Source organism: Coregonus clupeaformis, chromosome 40, assembly GCF_020615455.1.
Source record: "Coregonus clupeaformis isolate EN_2021a chromosome 40, ASM2061545v1, whole genome shotgun sequence".
Taxonomy (NCBI): domain Eukaryota; kingdom Metazoa; phylum Chordata; class Actinopteri; order Salmoniformes; family Salmonidae; genus Coregonus; species Coregonus clupeaformis.
This window is the reverse complement of record NC_059231.1, coordinates 11,355,653-11,375,358: the sequence shown is the minus strand read 5'-3', so window position 1 is coordinate 11,375,358 and position 19,706 is coordinate 11,355,653.

Here is a 19,706-nt window from a genome sequence, read left to right as displayed (position 1 = left end):
GTAGTAGTAGATAGTAGTAGTAGATGGTAGTAGTAGATAGTAGTAGTAGATAGTAGATAGTAGTAAGTAGATAGTAGTAGTAGATAGTAGTAAGTAGATAGATAGTAGATAGTAGTAGTAGATAAGTAGTAAATGGTAGTAGTAAATGAAGTAGTGATAGTAGTAGTAGATGGTAAGTAGTAGATGAAGTAGTAGTAAGTAAGTAGTAGATAAGTAGTAGATAGTAGTAGATAGATAGTAGTGTAGTAGATGGAGTAGTGTGATGGTAGTAGTAGATAGTAGATAGTAGATAGATGAAGTAGTAGATGGTAGTAGTAGATGAAGTAGTAGATGGTAGTAGTAGATAGTAGTAGTAGATAGTAGTAGTAGATAGTAGTAGTAGATGGTAGTGTAGATAGTAGTAAGTAGTAGATGGTAGTAGTAGATGGTAGTAGTAGATAGTAGTAATAGATAGTAGTAGTAGATAGTAGTAGTAAATGAGTAGTAGTAGATAGTAGTAGTAGATAGTAGTAGTAGATAGTAGTAGTAGATAGTAGTAGTAGATAGTAGTAGTAGATAGTAGTAATGAGATAGTAGTAGTAGATGGTAGTAGTAGATAGTAGTAGTAGATAGTAGTAATGTAGATAGTAGTAGATAGTAGTAGTAGATGAAGTAGTAGATAGTAGTAGTAGATAGTAGTAGTAGATGAAGTAGTAGATAGTAGTAGTAGATAGTAGTAGTAGATAGAGTAGATAGTAGATGGTAGTAGTAGATAGTAGTAGTAGATAGTAGTAGTAGATAGTAGTAGTAGATAGTAGTAGTAGATAGTAGTAGTAGATAGTAGTAGTAGATGAAGTAGTAGATAGTAGTAGTAGATGAAAGTAAATGGATAGTAGTAGTAGATGGTAGTAGTAGATAGTAGTAGTAGATAGTGTAGTGATAGTAGTAGTAGATAGTAGTAGTAGATAGTAGTAGTAGATGAAGTAGTAGTAGATGGTAGTAGTAGATAGTAGTAGTAGATGGAAGTAGTAGATAGTAGTAGTAGATAGTAGTAGTAGATGGTAGTAGATAGATGGTAGTAGTAGATAGTAGTAAAGTAGATAGTAGTAAGTAGATAAGTAGTGTAATGAAGTAGTAGTAGATAGTAGTAGTAGATAGTAGTAGTAGATGAAGTAGTAGATAGTAGTAGTAGATGAGTAGTAGTAGATAGGTAGTAGTAGATAGTGTAGTAGATAGTAGTAGTAGATAGTAGTAGTAGATGAAGTAGTAGATAGTAGTAGTAGATAGTAAAGTAGTAGATAGTAGTAGTAGATAGTAGTAGTAGATAGTAGTAGTAGATAGTAGTAGTAGATAGTAGTAGTAGATGAGTAGTAGTAGATAGTAGTAGTAGATAAGTAGTAGTAGATAGTAGTAATAGATAGATAGTAGTAGATGAGTAGTAGTAGATAGTAGTAGTAGATAGTAGTAGTAGATAGAGTAATAGATGAAGTAGTAGATAGTAGTAGTAGATAGTAGTAGTAGATAGTAGTAGTAGATAGAAGTAGTAGATAGTAGTAGTAGATAGTAGTAGTAGATGGTAGTAGTAGATAGTAGTAGTAGATAGTAGTGTAGATAGTAGTAGTAGTAGTAGATAGAAGTAGTAGATGGTAGTAGTAGATAAGTGTAGATGGTAGTATGATAGTAGTAGTAGTAGATGTAGTAGTAGATAGTAGTAGTAGATAGTAGTAATGAATAGATAGTAGTAGATAGATAGTAGTAGATAGATAGTAGTAGATAGATGAAGTAGTAGATAGTGTAGTAGATAGTAGTAGTAGATGGTAGTAGATAGTAGATAGTAGTAGTAGATGGTAGTAGTAGATGAGTAGTAGTAGATAGTAGTAGTAGATAGTAGTAGTAGATAGTAGTAGTAGATAGTAGTAGTTAGTAAGTGAGTAGTAGATAGTAGTAGATGAAAGTAGTAGATAGTAGTAGTAGATAGTAGTAGTAGATAAGATAGTAGTAGATAGTAGTAGTAGATGAAGTAGTAGATGGTAGTAGTAGATAGTAGTAGTAGATAGTAGTAGTAGATAGTAGTAGTAGATAGTAGTAATGAATAGATAGTAGTGTAGATAGTAGTAGTAGATAGTAGTAGTAGATAGTAGTAGTAGATAGTAGTAGTAGATAGTAGTAGTAGATAGTAGTAGTAGATGAAGTAGTAGATAGATAGTAGTAGATAGTAGTAGTAGATAGTAGTAGTAGATAGTAAGTAGTAGTAGATGAGTGTGTAGATAGTAGTAGTAGATAGTAAGTAGTAGATAGTAGTAAGTGGATGAGTAGTAGTAGATGGTAGTAGTAGATAGTAGTAGTAGATGTAATGAAAGTAGTAGATGTAGTAGTAGATAGTAGTAGTAGATAGTAGTAGTAGATGGAAGTAGTAGATAGTAGTAGTAGATGAGTAGTAGTAGATGAAAGTAGATAGATGGTAGTAGTAGTAGATGGTAGTAGTAGATAGTGTAGTAGATAGTGTAGTAGATGAAGTGATAGATAGTGTAGTAGATGGTAGTAGTAGATGGTAGATAGTAGTAGTAGATAGTAGTAGTAGATAGTAGTAGTAAATAGTGAAGTAGTAGTAGATAGTAGTAAAGTAGATGAAAGTAGTAGATAGATAGTGTAGTAGATAGTAGTAGTAGATAGTAGTAGTAGATGAAGTAGTAGTAGATAGTAAGTAGTAGATAGTAGTAGTAGATAGATAGTAAAGTGTAGATAGTGTAGATAGATAGTAGTAAGTAGATAGTAGTAGTAGATAAGTAGTAGTAGATAGAAGTAGTAGATAGTAGTAGTAGATAGTAGTAGTAGATAGTAGTAGTAGATAGTAGTAGTAGATAGTAGTAGTAGATAGTAAGTAGTAGATAGTAGTAGTAGATAGTAGTAAATGTAGATGAAGTAGTAAGATAGTAGTAGTAGATGAATAGTAGTGTAGATGATAAGGTAGTAGTAAGATAGATAGTAGATAGTAGTAGTAGATAGTAGTAGTAGATAGTAGTAGTAGATAGTAGTAGTAGATGGTAGTAGTAGATGGTGTAGTAGATAGATAGTGGTAGTAGATAGTAGTAGTAGATAGTGTAGTAGATAGTAGTAGTAGATAAGTAGTAGTAGATAGTAGTAGTAGATGAAGTAGTAGATAGTGTAAAGTAGATAGTAGTAAAGTAGATAAAGTAGTAGATAGTAGTAGTAGATAGTAGTAAATAGATAGTAGTAAGTAGATAGTAAGTAGTAGATAGTAGTAATAGATAGTAGTAGTAGATAGTAGTAGTAGATAGTAGTAGTAGATAGTAGTAGTAATGATAGTAGTAGATAGTAGTAGTAGTGAAAGTAGTAGATAGTAGTAGTAGATAGTAGTAATAGATAGTAGTAGTAGATGAGTAGTAAATGGTAGTAGTAGATAGTAGTAGTGGATAGTAGTGTAGATAAGTAGTAAATGGTAGTAGTAGATAGTAGTAGTAGATAGTAGTGTAGATGGTAGTAGTAGATAAGTAGTAGTAGATAGTAGTGTAGATAGTAGTAGTGGATAGTAAAGTAGTAGATAGTAGTAGTAGATAGTAGTAATGGATAGTAGTAGTGATAGGTAGTAGTAGATAGTAGTAGTAGATGGAAGTAGTAGATAGTAGTAGATAGTAGTAAGTAGATAGTGTAGTAGATAGTAGTAATGAATGGTAGTAGTAGATAGTAGTAGTAGATAGTAGTGTAGATAGTAGTAAAGTAGATAGTAGTAGTAGATAGAAGTAGTAGATGTAGTAGTAGATAGTAGTAGTAGATAGTAGTAAGTAGTAGATAGTAGTAGTAGATAGTAGTAGTAGATAGTAGTAGTAGATAGTAGTAGTAAGTAGATGAAAGTAGTAGATAGTAGTAGTAGATAGTAGTAGTAGATAGTAGTAGTAGATAGAGTAGTAGATAGTAATAGTAGATAGAGTAGTAGATAGTAGTAGTAGATAGTAGTAGTAGATAGTAGTAGTAGATAGAGAAGTAGTAGATAGTAGTAGTAGATAGTGTAGTAGATAGTAGTAGTATGGTAGTAGTAGATAGTAGTGTAGATAGTAGTAGTAGATGAGTAGTAGTAGATAGTAGTAGTAGATGAAGTAGTAGATAGTAGTAGTAGATAGATAAGTAGTAGATGAGTAGTAGTAGATAGTAGTAGTAATGGTAGTAGATAGATAGTAGTAGATAGATGAAGTAGTAGATGAAGTAGTAGTAGATAGTAGTAGTAGATAGTAGTAGTAGATAGTAGTAGTAGATGGAAGTAGTAGATAGTAGTAAATAGTGTGTAGTAGTGATAGATAGTAGTAGATAGTAGTAGTAGATAGTAGTAGTAGATGAAGTAGTAGATAGTAGAGTAGATGAGATGTAGTAGTAGATAGTAGTAGTAGATGAAGTAGTAGTAGATAGTAGTGTAGATAGTAGTAGTGATAGTAGTAGTAGATAGTAGTAGTAGATGAAGTAGTAGTAGATAGTAGTGTAGATAGTATGGTAGTAGTAGATAGTAGTAGTAGATAGTAGTAAAATGTAGATGAGTAGTAAAGTAGATGAAGTAGTAGATAGTAGTAGTAGATGAAGTAGTAGATAGTAGTATGGATAGTAGTAGATAGTAGTGTAGATAGTGTAGTAGATGGTGTAGTAGATAGATAGTAGTAGATGAAGTAGTAGATATGAGATAGTAGTAGTAGATAGTAGTAGTGATAGTGTAGTAGATAGTAGATAGTAGTAGTAGATGGTGTAGTAGATGGAAGTAGTAGATATAGTAGTAGATAGTAAGTAGTAGATGGTAGTAGTGATGAGTAGTAGTAGATAGTATAGTAAATAGTAGTAGTAGATAGTAGTAGATAGATAGTAGTAGATAGTAGTAGTAAATGGTAGTAGTAGATAGTAGTAGTAGATAGTAGTAGTAGATAGTAGAGTAGATAGATAGTAGTAGATGAAAGTAGTAGTAGATAGTAGTAGTAGATGAAGTAAAGTAGATAGTAGTAGTAGATAGTAGTAGTAGATAGTAGTAGTAGATAGTAGTAGTAGATAGTAGTAATAGATAGTAGTAGTAGATAGTAGTAGTAGATAGTAGTAGTGATAGTGTAGTAGATAGTAGTGAAAGTAGATAGTAGTAGTAGATGGTAGTGAAGTAGATGTAGTAGTAGATAGTGTAGTAGATAGAAGTAGTAATAGATAGTAGTAGTAATGGATAGTAGTAGATAGTAGTAGTAGATAGTAGTGTAGATAGTAGTAGATAGATAGTAGTAGTAGATAGTAGTAGTAGATGGTAGTAGATAGATAGTAGTAGTAGATGAGTAGTAGTAGATAGAAGTAGTAGATAGTAGTAGTAGTGAAGTAGTAGATAGTAGTGTGATAGTGTAATGATGTGTGTAGATAGTAGTAGTAGATAGTAGTGTGGTGTAGTAGTAGATAGTAGTAGTAGATAGTGTAATGATGTAGATAGATAAAGTAGTGTAGTAGATAGTAGTAGTAGATAGTAGTAGTAGATAGTAGTAGTAGATAGTAGTAGTAAATAGTAGTAGTAGATAGTAGTGTAGATGAAGTAGTAGTAGATGAGTAGTAGTAGATAGTGAGTAGATAGATAGTGTAGTGATGGTAGTAGTAGATAGTAGTAGTAGATAGTAGTAGATAGTAGTGTAGATAGTGTAGTAGATAGTAGTAGTAGATAGTAGTAATAGATAGTAGTAGTAGATAGTAGTAGTAGATAGTAGTAGTAGATAGATAGTAGTAGATGGTAGTAGTAGATGAGTAGTAGTAGATAGTAGTAGTAGATGGTAGTAGTAGATAGTGTAGTAGATAGTAGTAGTAGATAGAGAAGTAGTAGATGGTATGAATAGTAGTAGTAGATAGTAGTAGTAGATAGATAAGTAGTAGATAGTAGTAGTAGATAGTAGTAGTAGATGTAGTAGTAGATAGTAGTAGTAGATGAGTAGATAGTAGTAGTAGATAGATAAGTAGTAGATAGTAGTAAAGTAGATAGTAGTAGTAAATAGTAGTAGTAGATAGTAGTAGTAGATAGTAGTAGTGATAGTAAAGTAGATAGATAGTAAATGTAGTAGATAGTGGTAGTAGATGTAGTAGTAGATAGTAGTAGTAGATAGTAGTAGATAGATGAAGATAGTAGTAGATAGTAGTAAAGTAGATAGTAGTAGTAGTAGATAGTAGTAGTAGATAGTAGTAGTAGTGAAGTAATGGATAGTAGAGTGATAGTGTAGTAGATAGTAGTAGTAGATATGTAGTAGATAGTAGTGTAGATAGTAGTAGTAGATAGATAGTAGTAGATAGTAGTAGTAGATGTGTAGTAATAGATGAGTGTAGTAGATGAGTAGTAGATGGAAGTAGTAGATGAAGTAGTAGTAGATGGTAGTAGTAAATAGTGTGAAGTAGTAGATAGTAGTAAGTAGATGAGTAGTAGTAGTGAATAGTAGTAGTAGATAGTAGTAGTAGTAGATAGTAGTAAGTAGATAGTAGTAGTAGATAGTAGTAAATAGATAGTAGTAGTAGTGTAGATAAGTAGTAGATAGATAGTAGTGATAGTAGTAAGTAGATAGTAGATGAAGTAGATAGATGAAGTAGTGAATAGATAGTAGTAAGATAGATAGTAGTAGATGTAGTAGTAGTAGATAGTAGTAGTAGATAGAGTAGTAGATAGTAGTAGTAGATAGTAGTAGTAAATGTAGTAGTAGATGTAGTAGTAGATGAAGTAATGATAGATAGATAGTAGAGTAGATAGAAGTAAGTAGTAGATGAAAGTAGTAATGATAGTAGTAGATGAAGTAGTAAATAGATAAGTAGTAGATAGTGTGTAGTATAGATGAAGTAGATAGTAGTAGTAGTAGTAGTAGTAGTAAATGGAAGTAGTAGATAGTAGTAGTAGATAAAGTAGTAGTAGATAGTAAATGAGATAGTAGTGTAGATAGTAAGTAGTAGATAGATTAGATAGTAATGATAGTAGATAAGTAGTAGATAGATAAGTAGTAGATAGTGAAAGTAGATAAGATGAAGTAGTAGTAGATAGTAAGTAAGTAGATAGTAGTAGTAGATAGTAGTAGTAGATAGTAGTAGTAGATAGAAGTAGTAATGATAGTAGATAGATAGTAGTAAATGGTCGTAGTAGATAGTAGAAGTAGTAGATAGTAGTAGTAGATGAGTAGTAGTAGATAGTAGTAGTAGATAGTAGTAAGTAGATGAAGTAGTAGTGATAGTAGTAATGAAGTAGTAGATAGTAGTAGTAGATAGTAGTAGTAGTAGTAGTAGATAGATAGTAGTAGTAGATGGTAGTAGTAGATAGAAGTAGTAGATAGTAGTAGTAGATAGTAGTAGTAGATAGAAGTAGTAGATAGTAGTAGTAGATATTAGTAGTAGATGAAGTAGTAGATAGTAGTAGTAGATAGTAGTAGTAGATGGTAGTAGTAGATGGAAGTGAAGTAGATAGTAGTAGTAGATAGGTAGTGTAGATAGTGTAGTGATGAGTTAGATGAGATGAAGTAGTAGTAGATAGTAGTAGTGAATGATAGTAGTAGATGGTAGTAGTAGATGGTAGTATGATAGAAGTATAGATAGTGTAGTAAATGAAGTAGTGTAGATAGTAGTAGTAGATGAGTAGTAGTAGATGAGTGTAAATAGATAGTAGTAGATAGTAGTAGTAGATAGTAGTAAATAGATAGTCGTAGTAGATAGTAGTAAGTAGATAGTAGTAGATAGTAGTAGTAAATGGTAGTAGTAGATAGTAAGTAGTAGTAAGTAGTGTAAATGATGTGTAGATAGATAGTAGTAGTAGATAGTAGTAGTAGATAGTAAGTAGATAGATAGTAAAGTAGATAGATGAAGTAGTAGATAAGTAGTAGTAGATAGAAGTAGTAGATAGTGTAAATAGATAGTAGTAAGTAGATAGTGTAGTAGATAGTAGTAAATAGATAGTAGTAAATGGATAGTAGTAGTAGTAGTAGTAGGTGAGTAGTAGTAGATGGTAGATAGTAGATGGTAGTAGTAGATAGTAGTAGTAGATAAAGTAGTAGTAGATAAGTAGTAGTAGATAGTAGTAATAGATGGTAGTAGATAGTAGTAGTAGATAGGTAGTGATAGTAGTGTAGTAGATAGTAGTAGATAGATAGTAGTAGATAGAGTAGTAGATAGTAGTAATGAATGGTAGTAGTAGATAGTAGTAGTAAATGAAGTAGTAGATAGTAGAGTAGATAGTAGTAGTAGATGAATAGTAGTGATATAAGTAGTAAATAAATATAGTAGATAGTGTAGTAGATAGTAGTAGTAGATAGTAGTAGTAGATGGTAGTGTAGATAGTAGTAAGTAGATAGAAGTAGTAAATGAGAGTAGTAGATAGGTAGTAGTAGATGAAGTAGTAGATAGTATAGTAGATGAAGTAGTAGATAGATAAGTTAGTAGATAGTAATAGATAGTAGTAGTGATAGTAGTAGATAGATAGTAGTAGTAGATAGTAGTAGTAGATAGTAAGTAGAATGATAGTAAGTAGATAGTAGTAGTAGATAGAAAGTAGTAGATGGTAGTAGTAGTAGTGTAATGAGTGAGTAAGTAGATGGTATAGTAATAGTAGTAATGATAATAGTATAGTAGATAGTGTAGTAGATAGAGTAGTGATAGATAGATAGTAGTAAATAGATAGTAGTAGATGTGTATAGATAGAGTAGTAGATAGTAGTAGTAGATGGTAGTAATAGATAAGTAGTAGTAGATGAAAGTAGTAGATAGTAGTAGTAGATAGTAGTAGTAGATAGATAGTAAGTAGTAAATGGGTGTAGTATAGTAGTAGTAGATAGTAGATAGAGTAGTAGAGTAGAGTAGATAGTAGTAGTAAATAAGTAGTAGATAGTAGTAGTAGATGGTAGTAGTAGATAGTAGTAATAGATAGTAGTAGTAGATGAAGTATAAATAGATAAAGTAGTAGATAGTAATGTAGATAGTAGTAGTAGATAGTAGTAGTAGATAGTAAATGTAGTAGATGTAGTAGTAATGAGTAGTAGATGGATAAGTAGTAAAGTAGTAGTAGATGAGTGTAGTAGATGAGTAGTAATGGATAGTAGTAGTAGATGGAAGTAGTAGTAGTAGTAGTAGATAAGTGTAGATAGATAAGTAGTAAATGATAGTAGTAGATAGTAGTAGTAGATAAGTAGAGATAGTAGTAGAAGATAGTAGTAGTAGATAGTAGTAGTAGATGTGTAGTAGATAGTAGTAGTAGATAGTGTAGTAGATGAGTAGTAAATAAATGAAGTAGTAGATAGTAGTAGTAGATAGAGTAGTAGATAGTAGTAGTAGATAGTGTAGTAGATGAGTAGTAATGTGGTAGTAAGTAAATAGATAGTAGTAGTAGATAGTAGTGAGTAGATAGTAGTAGTAGATAGTAGTAGTAGATGGAAGTAAGTAGATAGTAGTAGTAGATAGTAGTAATAGATAGTATAATAGATAGTAGTAGTAGATGTGTAGTAGATGAGTAGTTAGATGGTAGTAGTAGATGAGGAGTAGTAGATAGTAGTAGTGAAGTAGTAAAGTAGATAGTAGTAGTAGAAGTAGTAGTAGATAGTAGTAGTAGATAGTAGTAGTAGATGATAGTAGTAATAGTAGTATGGTTAGATAAGTAGTAGTATAGTAGTTGAAATAGATAGTAGTAGTAGATAGAAAGTAGTAGATAGTAATAGATAGTAGTGTAGATAGTAGTAGTAGATAGTAGTAGTAGATATATGATAGTAGATGAATAGTAATAGTGTGTAGATAGTAGTATAGATAGTAGTAGTAGATAAAGTAGTAGATAGTAGTGTAGATAGTAGTAAAAGATAGAAGTAGTAGATGAGTAGTAGTAGATAGTGTAGTAGATGGAAGTAGTAGATAGTAGTAGTAGATGAATAGTAGTAGATGGTAGTAGTAGATGAAGTAGATAGTAGAGTAGTAGATGGAGTAAGTAGTGAGAGTAGTAGTAGATAGTAGTAGTAGATAGGAAGTAGTAGATGAGTAGTAGTAGATAGATAGATGAAGTAGTAGATAGTAGTAGTAGATAGTAGTAGTGATGAAGTAGTAGATAGTAGTAGTAGAATGAGTAGTAGTAGATAAGTAGTAGTAAATATAGTAGTAGTAATAGTAGTGTAATGTAGTAGTAGATAGAGTAATAGTAGAGATAGTGAGTAGTAGATGAATAGTGTAGTGATAGTGTAGTAGATAAGTAGTAGTAGATAGTAGTAGTAGATGGAAGTAGTAGTATAGATAGTAGTAGTAGATAGTAGTAGTAGATAGTAGTGATAGATAGTAGTAGTAGATAGTAGTAGTAGATAGTAGTAGTAGATAGTAGTAGTAGATGAGTAGTAGTAGATGGTAGTAGTAGATGGTAGTAGTAAATGGTAGTAGTAGATAGTAGTAGTAGATAGTAGTAGTAGATGAAAGTGTAGATAGTAGTAGTGATAGTGTAGTAGATGGTAGTAGTAGATGAAGTAAGTAGATGGTAGTAGTAGATGGTAGTAGTAGATGGTAGTAGTAGATGAGTAGTAGTAGATAGTAGTAGTAGATGGTAGTAGTAGATGGTAGTAGTAGATGAGTAGTAGTAGATAGATGAGTAGTAGATAGTAGTAGTAGATAGTAGTAGTAGATAGTAGTAGTGTAGTAGTAGTGAATGGTAGTAGTAGATAGTAGTAGTAGATAGTAGTAGATAGATAGTAGTAGTAGATAGTAGTAGTAGTAGATAGTAGTAGTGAGTAGTAGATAGTAGTAGTAATGATAGTAGTAGAGTGTAGTAGATAGTAGTAGTAGATAGAGAGTAGTAGTAGATAGTAGTAGTGTATAAGTAGAAGTAGTAGTAGATAAGTAGATAGTAGATAGATGAAGTAGTAGATAATGTGTGATGGTAGTAGAGATAGTAGTAATGTAGTAGTAGATGGTAGTAGTAGTGGTTAGGGTAGTGTAGATGGTAGTAGTAGTAGTAGTAGTAAGATGGAGTAGATGATAGTAGTAGATGGTGTAGTATGAAGTAGTAGTAGATGGTGTAGTAGTGTAGTAGTGATAGTAGTAGTAGATAGGATGAAGTAGTAGATGGTAGTAGTAGATGTAGTAGTAGATAGTAGTGTAGTAGTAGTAGATGAGTAGTATGTGTAGTGATGAGTAAAGAAGTAGTAGAAGAGTAGTGATAGTAGGATAGTGGTAGTAGTAGATGGTAGTAGTAGATGGATGAGTGTTAGATGATAGTGTTAGTAGTAGTGGTAGTAGTAGATGGTAGTAGTAATGGTAGTAGTAGATGGTAGTGTAGATGGTAGTAGTAGATGGAGTAGTAGATGGTTAATAGTGTAGTAGATAGAAGTAGTGGATAGTAGTAGTAGATGGTAGTAGTAGATAGATAGTAGTGAAATAGATGTAGTAGATGGTAGAGTAGATGGTAGTAGTAGATGGTAGTAGTAGATGGAGTATAGATGGTAGTAGTAGATATAGTAGTAGATGGTAGTAGTAGATGGTAGTAGTAGATGGTAGAGATGGTAGTAGTGATGGTAGTAGTAATAGAGGTAGTAGATGGTAGTAGTAGATGGAAGTAGTAGATGGTAGTAGATGGTAGTAGTAGAAGTAGTAGTAGATGGTAGTAGTGGATGTAGTAGTGGATGGTAGTAGTAGATGGTAGTAGTAGATGGTAGTAGTAGATGGAAAGTAGTAGATGGTAGTAGTAGATGGATAGTAGTGGATGGTAGTAGTAGATGGTGTAGTAGATGGAAGTAGTAGATGGAGGTAGTGATGAAGTGTAGTAGATGGTAAGGATGAGGTAGTGGATGGAAGTAGTAGATGGAAGTAGTGGATGGTGTGGATGGTGGTAGTGGATGGTAGTGTAGATGGTAGTAGTGGTAGTGTGATGGAGTAGTAGTAGATGGTGGTAGTAGATGGTGGTGTGGATGATAGTAGTGGATGGTAGTAGTGGATGGAGTAGTGGATGGAGGTAGTGGATGGTAGTAGTGGATGGTGGTAGTGGATGGAGGTAGTGGATGGTGGTAGTGGATGGAGGTAGTGGATGGTGGTAGTGGATGGTGGTAGTAGATGGATAGTAGTGGATGGAGGTAGTGGATGGTGGTAGTGGATGGTGGTAGTGGATGGTGGTAGTGGATGGTGGTAGTGGATGGTGGTAGTGGATGGTGGTAGTAGATGGAGGTAGTGGATGGTGGTAGTGTATGGTTATAGTGGATGGTGGTAGTGGTGGTGGTAGTGGATGGAGGTAGTGGATGGAGGTAGTGGATGGAGGTAGTGGATGGTGGTAGTGGATGGAGGTAGTGGATGGTGGTAGTGGATGGTGGTAGTGGATGGTGGTAGTGGATGGTGGTAGTGGATGGAGGTAGTGGATGGTGGTAGTGGATGGTGGTAGTGGATGGAGGTAGTGGATGGTAGTGGATGGTGGTAGTGGATGGTGGTAGTGGATGGAGGTAGTGGATGGTGGTAGTGGATGGTGGTAGTGGATGGAGGTAGTGGATGGTGGTAGTGGATGGTGGTAGTGGATGGTGGTAGTGGATGGTGGTAGTGGATGGAGGTAGTGGATGGAGGTAGTGGATGGTGGTAGTGGATGGAGGTAGTGGATGGTGGTAGTGGATGGTGGTAGTGGATGGTGGTAGTGGATGGAGGTAGTGGATGAGGTAGTGGATGGTAGTAGTAGATGGTAGTGATGGTGGTAGTGGATGGTGGTAGTGGATGGTGGTAGTGGATAGTGGTAGTGGATGGGTGGTAGTGGATGGAGGTAGTGGATGGTGGTAGTGGATGGAGGTAGTGGATGGAGGTAGTGGATGGTGGTAGTGGATGGTAGTGGATGGTGGTAGTGGATGGAGGTAGTGGATGGTGGTAGTGGATGGATATAGGGTAGTGGATGGTGGTAGTGGATGGTGGTATGTGGATGGTGGTAGTGGATGGTGGTAGTGGATGGTGGTAGTGGATGGAGGTAGGATGGTAGTAGTATGAGTGGATGGAGGTAGTGGATGGAGGTAGTGGATGGTGGTAGTGGATGGAGGTAGTGGATGGTGGTAGTGGATGGTGGTAGTGGATGGTGGTAGTGGATGGTGGTAGTGGATGGAGGTAGTGGATGGTGGTAGTGGATGGTGGATGGTGGTAGTGGATGGTGGTAGTGGATGGTGGTAGTGGATGGTGGTAGTGGATGGTGGTAGTGGATGGTGGTAGTGGATGGTGGTATAGATGGTGTAGTGGATGGTGGTAGTGGATGGAGGTAGTGGATGGTGGTAGTGGATGGTGGTAGTGGATGGAGGTAGTGGATGGAGGTAGTGGATGGTGGTAGTGGATGGAGGTAGTGGATGGAGGTAGTGGATGGTGGTAGTGGATGGTGGTAGTGGATGGAGGTAGTGGATGGTGGTAGTGGATGGGGTAGTGGATGGTGGTAGTGGATGGTGGTAGTGGATGGTGGTAGTGGATGGTGGTAGTGGATGGTGGATGGTGGTAGTGGATGGTGGTAGTGGATGGAGGTAGTGGATGGTGGTGGTGGATGGTGGTAGTGGATGGTGGTAGTGGATGGTGGTAGTGGATGGTGGTAGTGGATGGTGGATGGTGGTAGTGGATGGTGGTAGTGGATGGTGGTAGTGGATGGAGGTAGTGGATGGAGGTAGTGGATGGTGGTAGTGGATGGTGGTAGTGGATGGAGGTAGTGGATGGTGGTAGTGGATGGTGGTAGTGGATGGAGATAGTGGATGGAGGTAGTGGATGGTGGTAGTGGATGGTGGTAGTGGATGGTGGTAGTGGATGGTGGTAGTGGATGGAGGTAGTGGATGGTGGTAGGTGGAGGATAGGTAGTGGATGGTGGTAGTGGATGGTGGTAGTGGATGGTGGTAGTGGATGGTGGTAGTGGATGGTAGGTGTGGATGGTGGTAGTGGATGGAGGTAGTGGATGGTGGTAGTGGATGGTGGTAGTGGATGGTAGTAGTGATGGAGTGGATGGTAGTGGATGGTGGTAGTGGATGGGGTAGTGGATGGTGGTAGTGGATGGAGGTAGTGGATGGTGTAGTGGATGGTGGTAGTGGATGGAGGTAGTGGATGGTGGTAGTGGATGGTGGTAGTGGATGGTGGTAGTGGATGGTGGTAGTGGATGGTGGTAGTGGATGGAGGTAGTAGATGGAGGTAGTGGATGGTACGTAGTGGATGGTGGTAGTGGTGGTGGTAGTGAATGGTGGTAGTGGATGGTGGTAGTGGATGGAGGTAGTGGATGGTGGTAGTGGATGGAGGTAGTGGATGGTGGTAGTGGATGGTGGTAGTGGATGGTGGTAGTGGTGGTGGTAGTGGATGGTGGTAGTGGATGGTAGGTAGTGGATGGTGGTAGTGGATGAGGTAGTGGATGGTGGTAGTGGATGGTGGTAGTGGATGGTGGTAGTGGATGGTAGTGGATGGTGGTAGTGGATGGTGGTAGTGGATGGAGGTAGTGGATGGTGGTAGTAGGGATGAGTAGTGGATTGGTGGTAGTGGATGGTGGTAGTGGATGGTGGTAGTGGATGGGGTAGTGGATGGTGGTAGTGGATGGTGGTAGTGGATGGAGGTAGTGGATGGTAGGGATGGTGGTAGTGGATGGTGTAGTGGATGGATAGTAGTGGATGGTAGTAGTGGATGGTGGTAGTGGATGGTGGTAGTGGATGGTGGTAGTGGATGGAGGTAGTGAGATGGTGGTAGTGGATGGTGGTAGTGGATGGAGGTAGTGGATGGAGGTAGTGGATGGTGGTAGTGGATGGAGGTAGTGGATGGTGGTAGTGGATGGTGGTAGTGGATGGCGGTAGTGGATGGAGGTAGTGGATGGTGGTAGTGGATGGAGGTAGTGGATGGTGGTAGTGATGGTGGTAGTGGATGGTGGTAGTGGATGGTGGTAGTAGATGGAGGTAGTGGATGGTGGTAGTGGATGGTGGTAGTGGATGGTGGTAGTGGGTAGTGGATGGTGGTAGTGGATGGTGGTAGTGGATGGTGGTAGTGGATGGTGGTAGTGGATGGTGGTAGTGGATGGAGGTAGTGGATGGTGGTAGTGGATGGTGGTAGTGGATGGAGGTAGTGGATGGTGGTAGTGGATGGAGGTAGTGGATGGTGGTAGTGGATGGTGGTAGTGGATGGTGGTAGTGGATGGTGGTAGTGGATGGTGGTAGTGGATGGTGGTAGTGGATGGTGGTAGTGGATGGTGGTAGTGGATGGAGGTAGTGGATGGTGGTAGTGGATGGAGGTAGTGGATGGTAGGTAGTGGATGGTGGTAGTGGATGGTGGTAGTGGATGGTGGTAGTGGATGGTGGTAGTGGATGGTGGTAGTGGATGGTGGTAGTGGATGGTGGTAGTGGATGGTGGTAGTGGATGGTGGTAGTGGATGGAGGTAGTGGATGGTGGTAGTGGATGGTGGTAGTGGATGGTGGATGGTGGTAGTGGATGGTGGTAGTGGATGGTGGTAGTGGATGGTGGTAGTGGATGGTGGATGGTGGTAGTGGATGGTGGTAGTGGATGGTGGTAGTGGATGGTGGATGGTGGTAGTGGATGGAGGTAGTGGATGGTGGTAGTGGATGGAGGTAGTGGATGGTGGTAGTGGATGGTGGTAGTGGATGGTGGTAGTGGATGGTGGTAGTGTATGGTTGTAGTGGATGGTGGTAGTGGTGGTGGTAGTGGATGGTGGTAGTGGATGGTGGTAGTGGATGGTGGTAGTGGATGGTGGTAGTGGATGGAGGTAGTGGATGGAGGTAGTGGATGGTGGTAGTGGATGGAGGTAGTGGATGGTGGTAGTGGATGGTGGTAGTGGATGGTGGTAGTGGATGGTGGTAGTGGATGGAGGTAGTGGATGGTGGTAGTGGATGGTGGTAGTGGATGGTGGTAGTGGATGGTGGTAGTGGATGGAGGTAGTGGATGGAGGTAGTGGATGGTGGTAGTGGATGGTGGTAGTGGATGGTGGTAGTGGATGGTGGTAGTGGATGGTGGTAGTGGATGGTGGTAGTGGATGGTGGTAGTGGATGGTGGTAGTGGTGGTGGTAGTGGATGGAGGTAGTGGATGGTGGTAGTGGATGGAGGTAGTGGATGGTGGTAGAGGATGGAGGTAGTGGATGGAGGTAGTGGATGGTGGTAGTGGATGGTGGTAGTGGATGGTGGTAGTGGATGGAGGTAGTGGATGGTGGTAGTGGATGGTGGTAGTGGATGGAGGTAGTGGATGGTGGATGGTGGTAGTGGATGGTGGTAGTGGATGGTGGTAGTGGATGGTGGTAGTGGATGGAGGTAGTGGATGGAGGTAGTGGATGGAGGTAGTGGATGGTGGTAGTGGATGGAGGTAGTGGATGGTGGTAGTGGATGGAGGTAGTGGATGGTGGTAGTGGATGGTGGTAGTGGATGGAGGTAGTGGATGGTGGTAGTGGATGGTGGTAGTGGATGGTGGTAGTGGATGGTGGTAGTGGATGGTGGTAGTGGATGGAGGTAGTGGATGGTGGTAGTGGATGGAGGTAGTGGATGGTGGTAGTGGATGGTGGTAGTGGATGGAGGTAGTGGATAGTGGTAGTGGGATGGTGGTAGTGGATGGTGGTAGTGGATGGTAGTGGATGGAGGTAGTGGATGGTGGATGGAGGTAGTGGATGGTGGTAGTGGATGGAGGTAGTGGATGGAGGTAGTGGATGGTGGTAGTGGATGGAGGTAGTGGATGGTGGTAGTGGATGGAGGTAGTGGATGGTGGTAGTGGATGGTGGTAGTGGATGGTGGTAGTGGATGGTGGTAGTGGATGGAGGTAGTGGATGGTGGTAGTGGATGGTGGTAGTGGATGGTGGTAGTGGATGGTGGTAGTGGATGGAGGTAGTGGATGGTGGTAGTGGATGGTTGTAGTGGATGGTGGTAGTGGATGGTGGTAGTGGATGGTGGTAGTGGATGGGTAGTGGATGGTGGTAGTGGATGGTGGTAGTGGATGGTGGTAGTGGATGTGGTAGTGGATGGTGGTAGTGGATGGTGGTAGTGGATGGAGGTAGTGGATGGAGGTAGTGGATGGTGGTAGTGGATGGAGGTAGTGGATGGTGGTAGTGGATGGTGGTAGTGGATGGTGGTAGTGGATGGTGGTAGTGGATGGTGGTAGTGGATGGAGGTAGTGGATGGAGGTAGTGGATGGTGGTAGTGGATGGTGGTAGTGGATGGAGGTAGTGGATGGAGGTAGTGGATGGTGGTAGTGGATGGTGGATGGTGGTAGTGGATGGTGGTAGTGGATGGTGGTAGTGGATGGTGGTAGTGGATGGTGGTAGTGGATGGAGGTAGTGGATGGTGGTAGTGGATGGAGGTAGTGGATGGTGGTAGTGGATGGTGGTAGTGGTAGTGGATGGTGGTAGTGGATGGTGGTAGTGGATGGTGGTAGTGGATAGAGGTAGTGGATAGAGGTAGTGGATGGTGGTAGTGGATGGAGGTAGTGGATGGTGGTAGTGGATGGTGGTAGTGGATGGTGGTAGTGGATGGTGGATGGTGGTAGTGGATGGTGGTAGTGGATGGTGGTAGTGGATGGTGGTAGTGGATGGTGGTAGTGGATGGTGGATGGTGGATGGTGGTAGTGGATGGAGGTAGTGGATGGTGGTAGTGGATGGTGGTAGTGGATGGTGGTAGTGGATGGTGGTAGTGGATGGTGGTAGTGGATGGTGGTAGTGGATGGTGGTAGTGGATGGTGGTAGTGGATGGTGGTAGTGGATGGAGGTAGTGGATGGTGGTAGTGGATGGTGGTAGTGGATGGTGGTAGTGGATGGTGGTAGTGGATGGTGGTAGTGGATGGAGGTAGTGGATGGTGGTAGTGGATGGAGGTAGTGGATGGTGGTAGTGGATGGTGGTAGTGGATGGAGGTAGTGGATGGTGGTAGTGGATGGAGGTAGTGGATGGAGGTAGTGGATGGAGGTAGTGGATGGAGGTAGTGGATGGAGGTAGTGGATGGTGGTAGTGGATGGTGGTAGTGGATGGAGGTAGTGGATGGTGGATGGAGGTAGTGGATGGAGGTAGTGGATGGTGGTAGTGGATGGTGGTAGTGGATGGTGGTAGTGGATGGTGGTAGTGGATGGAGGTAGTGGATGGTGGTAGTGGATGGTGGTAGTGGATGGTGGTAGTGGATGGTGGTAGTGGATGGTGGTAGTGGATGGTGGTAGTGGATGGTGGTAGTGGATGGAGGTAGTGGATGGTGGTAGTGGATGGTGGTAGTGGATGGAGGTAGTGGATGGTGGATGGAGGTAGTGGATGGTGGTAGTGGATGGTGGTAGTGGATGGTGGTAGTGGATGGAGGTAGTGGATGGTGGTAGTGGATGGTGGTAGTGGATGGAGGTAGTGGATGGTGGTAGTGGATGGTGGTAGTGGATGGTGGTAGTGGATGGTGGTAGTGGATGGTGGTAGTGGATGGAGGTAGTGGATGGTGGTAGTGGATGGAGGTAGTGGATGGTGGTAGTGGATGGTGGTAGTGGATGGTAGTGGATGGGTAGTGGATGGTGGTAGTGGATGGTAGTGGATGGTGGTAGTGGATGGTGGTAGTGGATGGAGGTAGTGGATGGTGGTAGTGGATGGTGGTAGTGGATGGTGGTAGTGGATGGTGGTAGTGGATGGTGGTAGTGGATGGTGGTAGTGGATGGAGGTAGTGGATGGTGGTAGTGGATGGTGGTAGTGGATGGTGGTAGTGGATGGTGGTAGTGGATGGTGGTAGTGGATGGAGGTAGTGGATGGTGGTAGTGGATGGTGGTAGTGGATGGTGAGGTAGTGGATGGTGGTAGTGGATGGTGGTAGTGGATGGTGGTAGTGGATGGTGGTAGTGGATGGTGGTAGTGGATGGTGGTAGTGGATGGTAGGTAGTGGATGGAGGTAGTGGATGGTGGTAGTGGATGGTGGTAGTGGATGGTGGTAGTGGATGGTGGTAGTGGATGGTGGTAGGGATGGAGGTAGTGGATGGTGGTAGTGGATGGAGGTAGTGGATGGTGGTAGTGGATGGTGGTAGTGGATGGTGGTAGTGGATGGTGGTAGTGGATGGTGGTAGTGGATGGAGGTAGTGGATGGTGGTAGTGGATGGTGGTAGTGGATGGAGGTAGTGGATGGTGGTAGTGGATGGAGGTAGTGGATGGTGGTAGTGGATGGTGGTAGTGGATGGAAGGTAGTGGATGGTGGTAGTGGATGGTGGTAGTGGATGGTGGTAGTGGATGAGTGGATGGAGGTAGTGGATGGTGGTAGTGGATGGTGGATGGTGGTAGTGGATGGTGGTAGTGGATGGAGGTAGTGGATGGTGGTAGTGGATGGAGGTAGTGGATGGTGGTAGTGGATGGTGGTAGTGGATGGTGGATGGTGGTAGTGGATGTGGTAGTGGATGGTGGCTAGTGGATGGATAGTAGTGGATGGAAGGTAGTGGATGGAGGTAGTGGATGGTGGTAGTGGATGGTGGTAGTGGATGGTGGTAGTGGATGGAGGTAGTGGATGGTGGTGGAGTGGATGGTGGTAGTGGATGCTGGTAGTGGATGGTGGTAGTGGATGGAGGTAGTGGATGGTGGTAGTGGATGGTGGTAGTGGATGGTGGTAGTGGATGGAGGTAGTGGATGGTGGTAGTGGATGGTGGTAGTGGATGGTGGTAGTGGATGGAGGTAGTGGATGGTGGTAGTGGATGGAGGTAGTGGATGGTGGTAGTGGATGGTGGTAGTGGATGGAGGTAGTGGATGGTGGATGGAGGTAGTGGATGGTGGTAGTGGATGGAGGTAGTGGATGGAGGTAGTGGATGGTGGTAGTGGATGGAGGTAG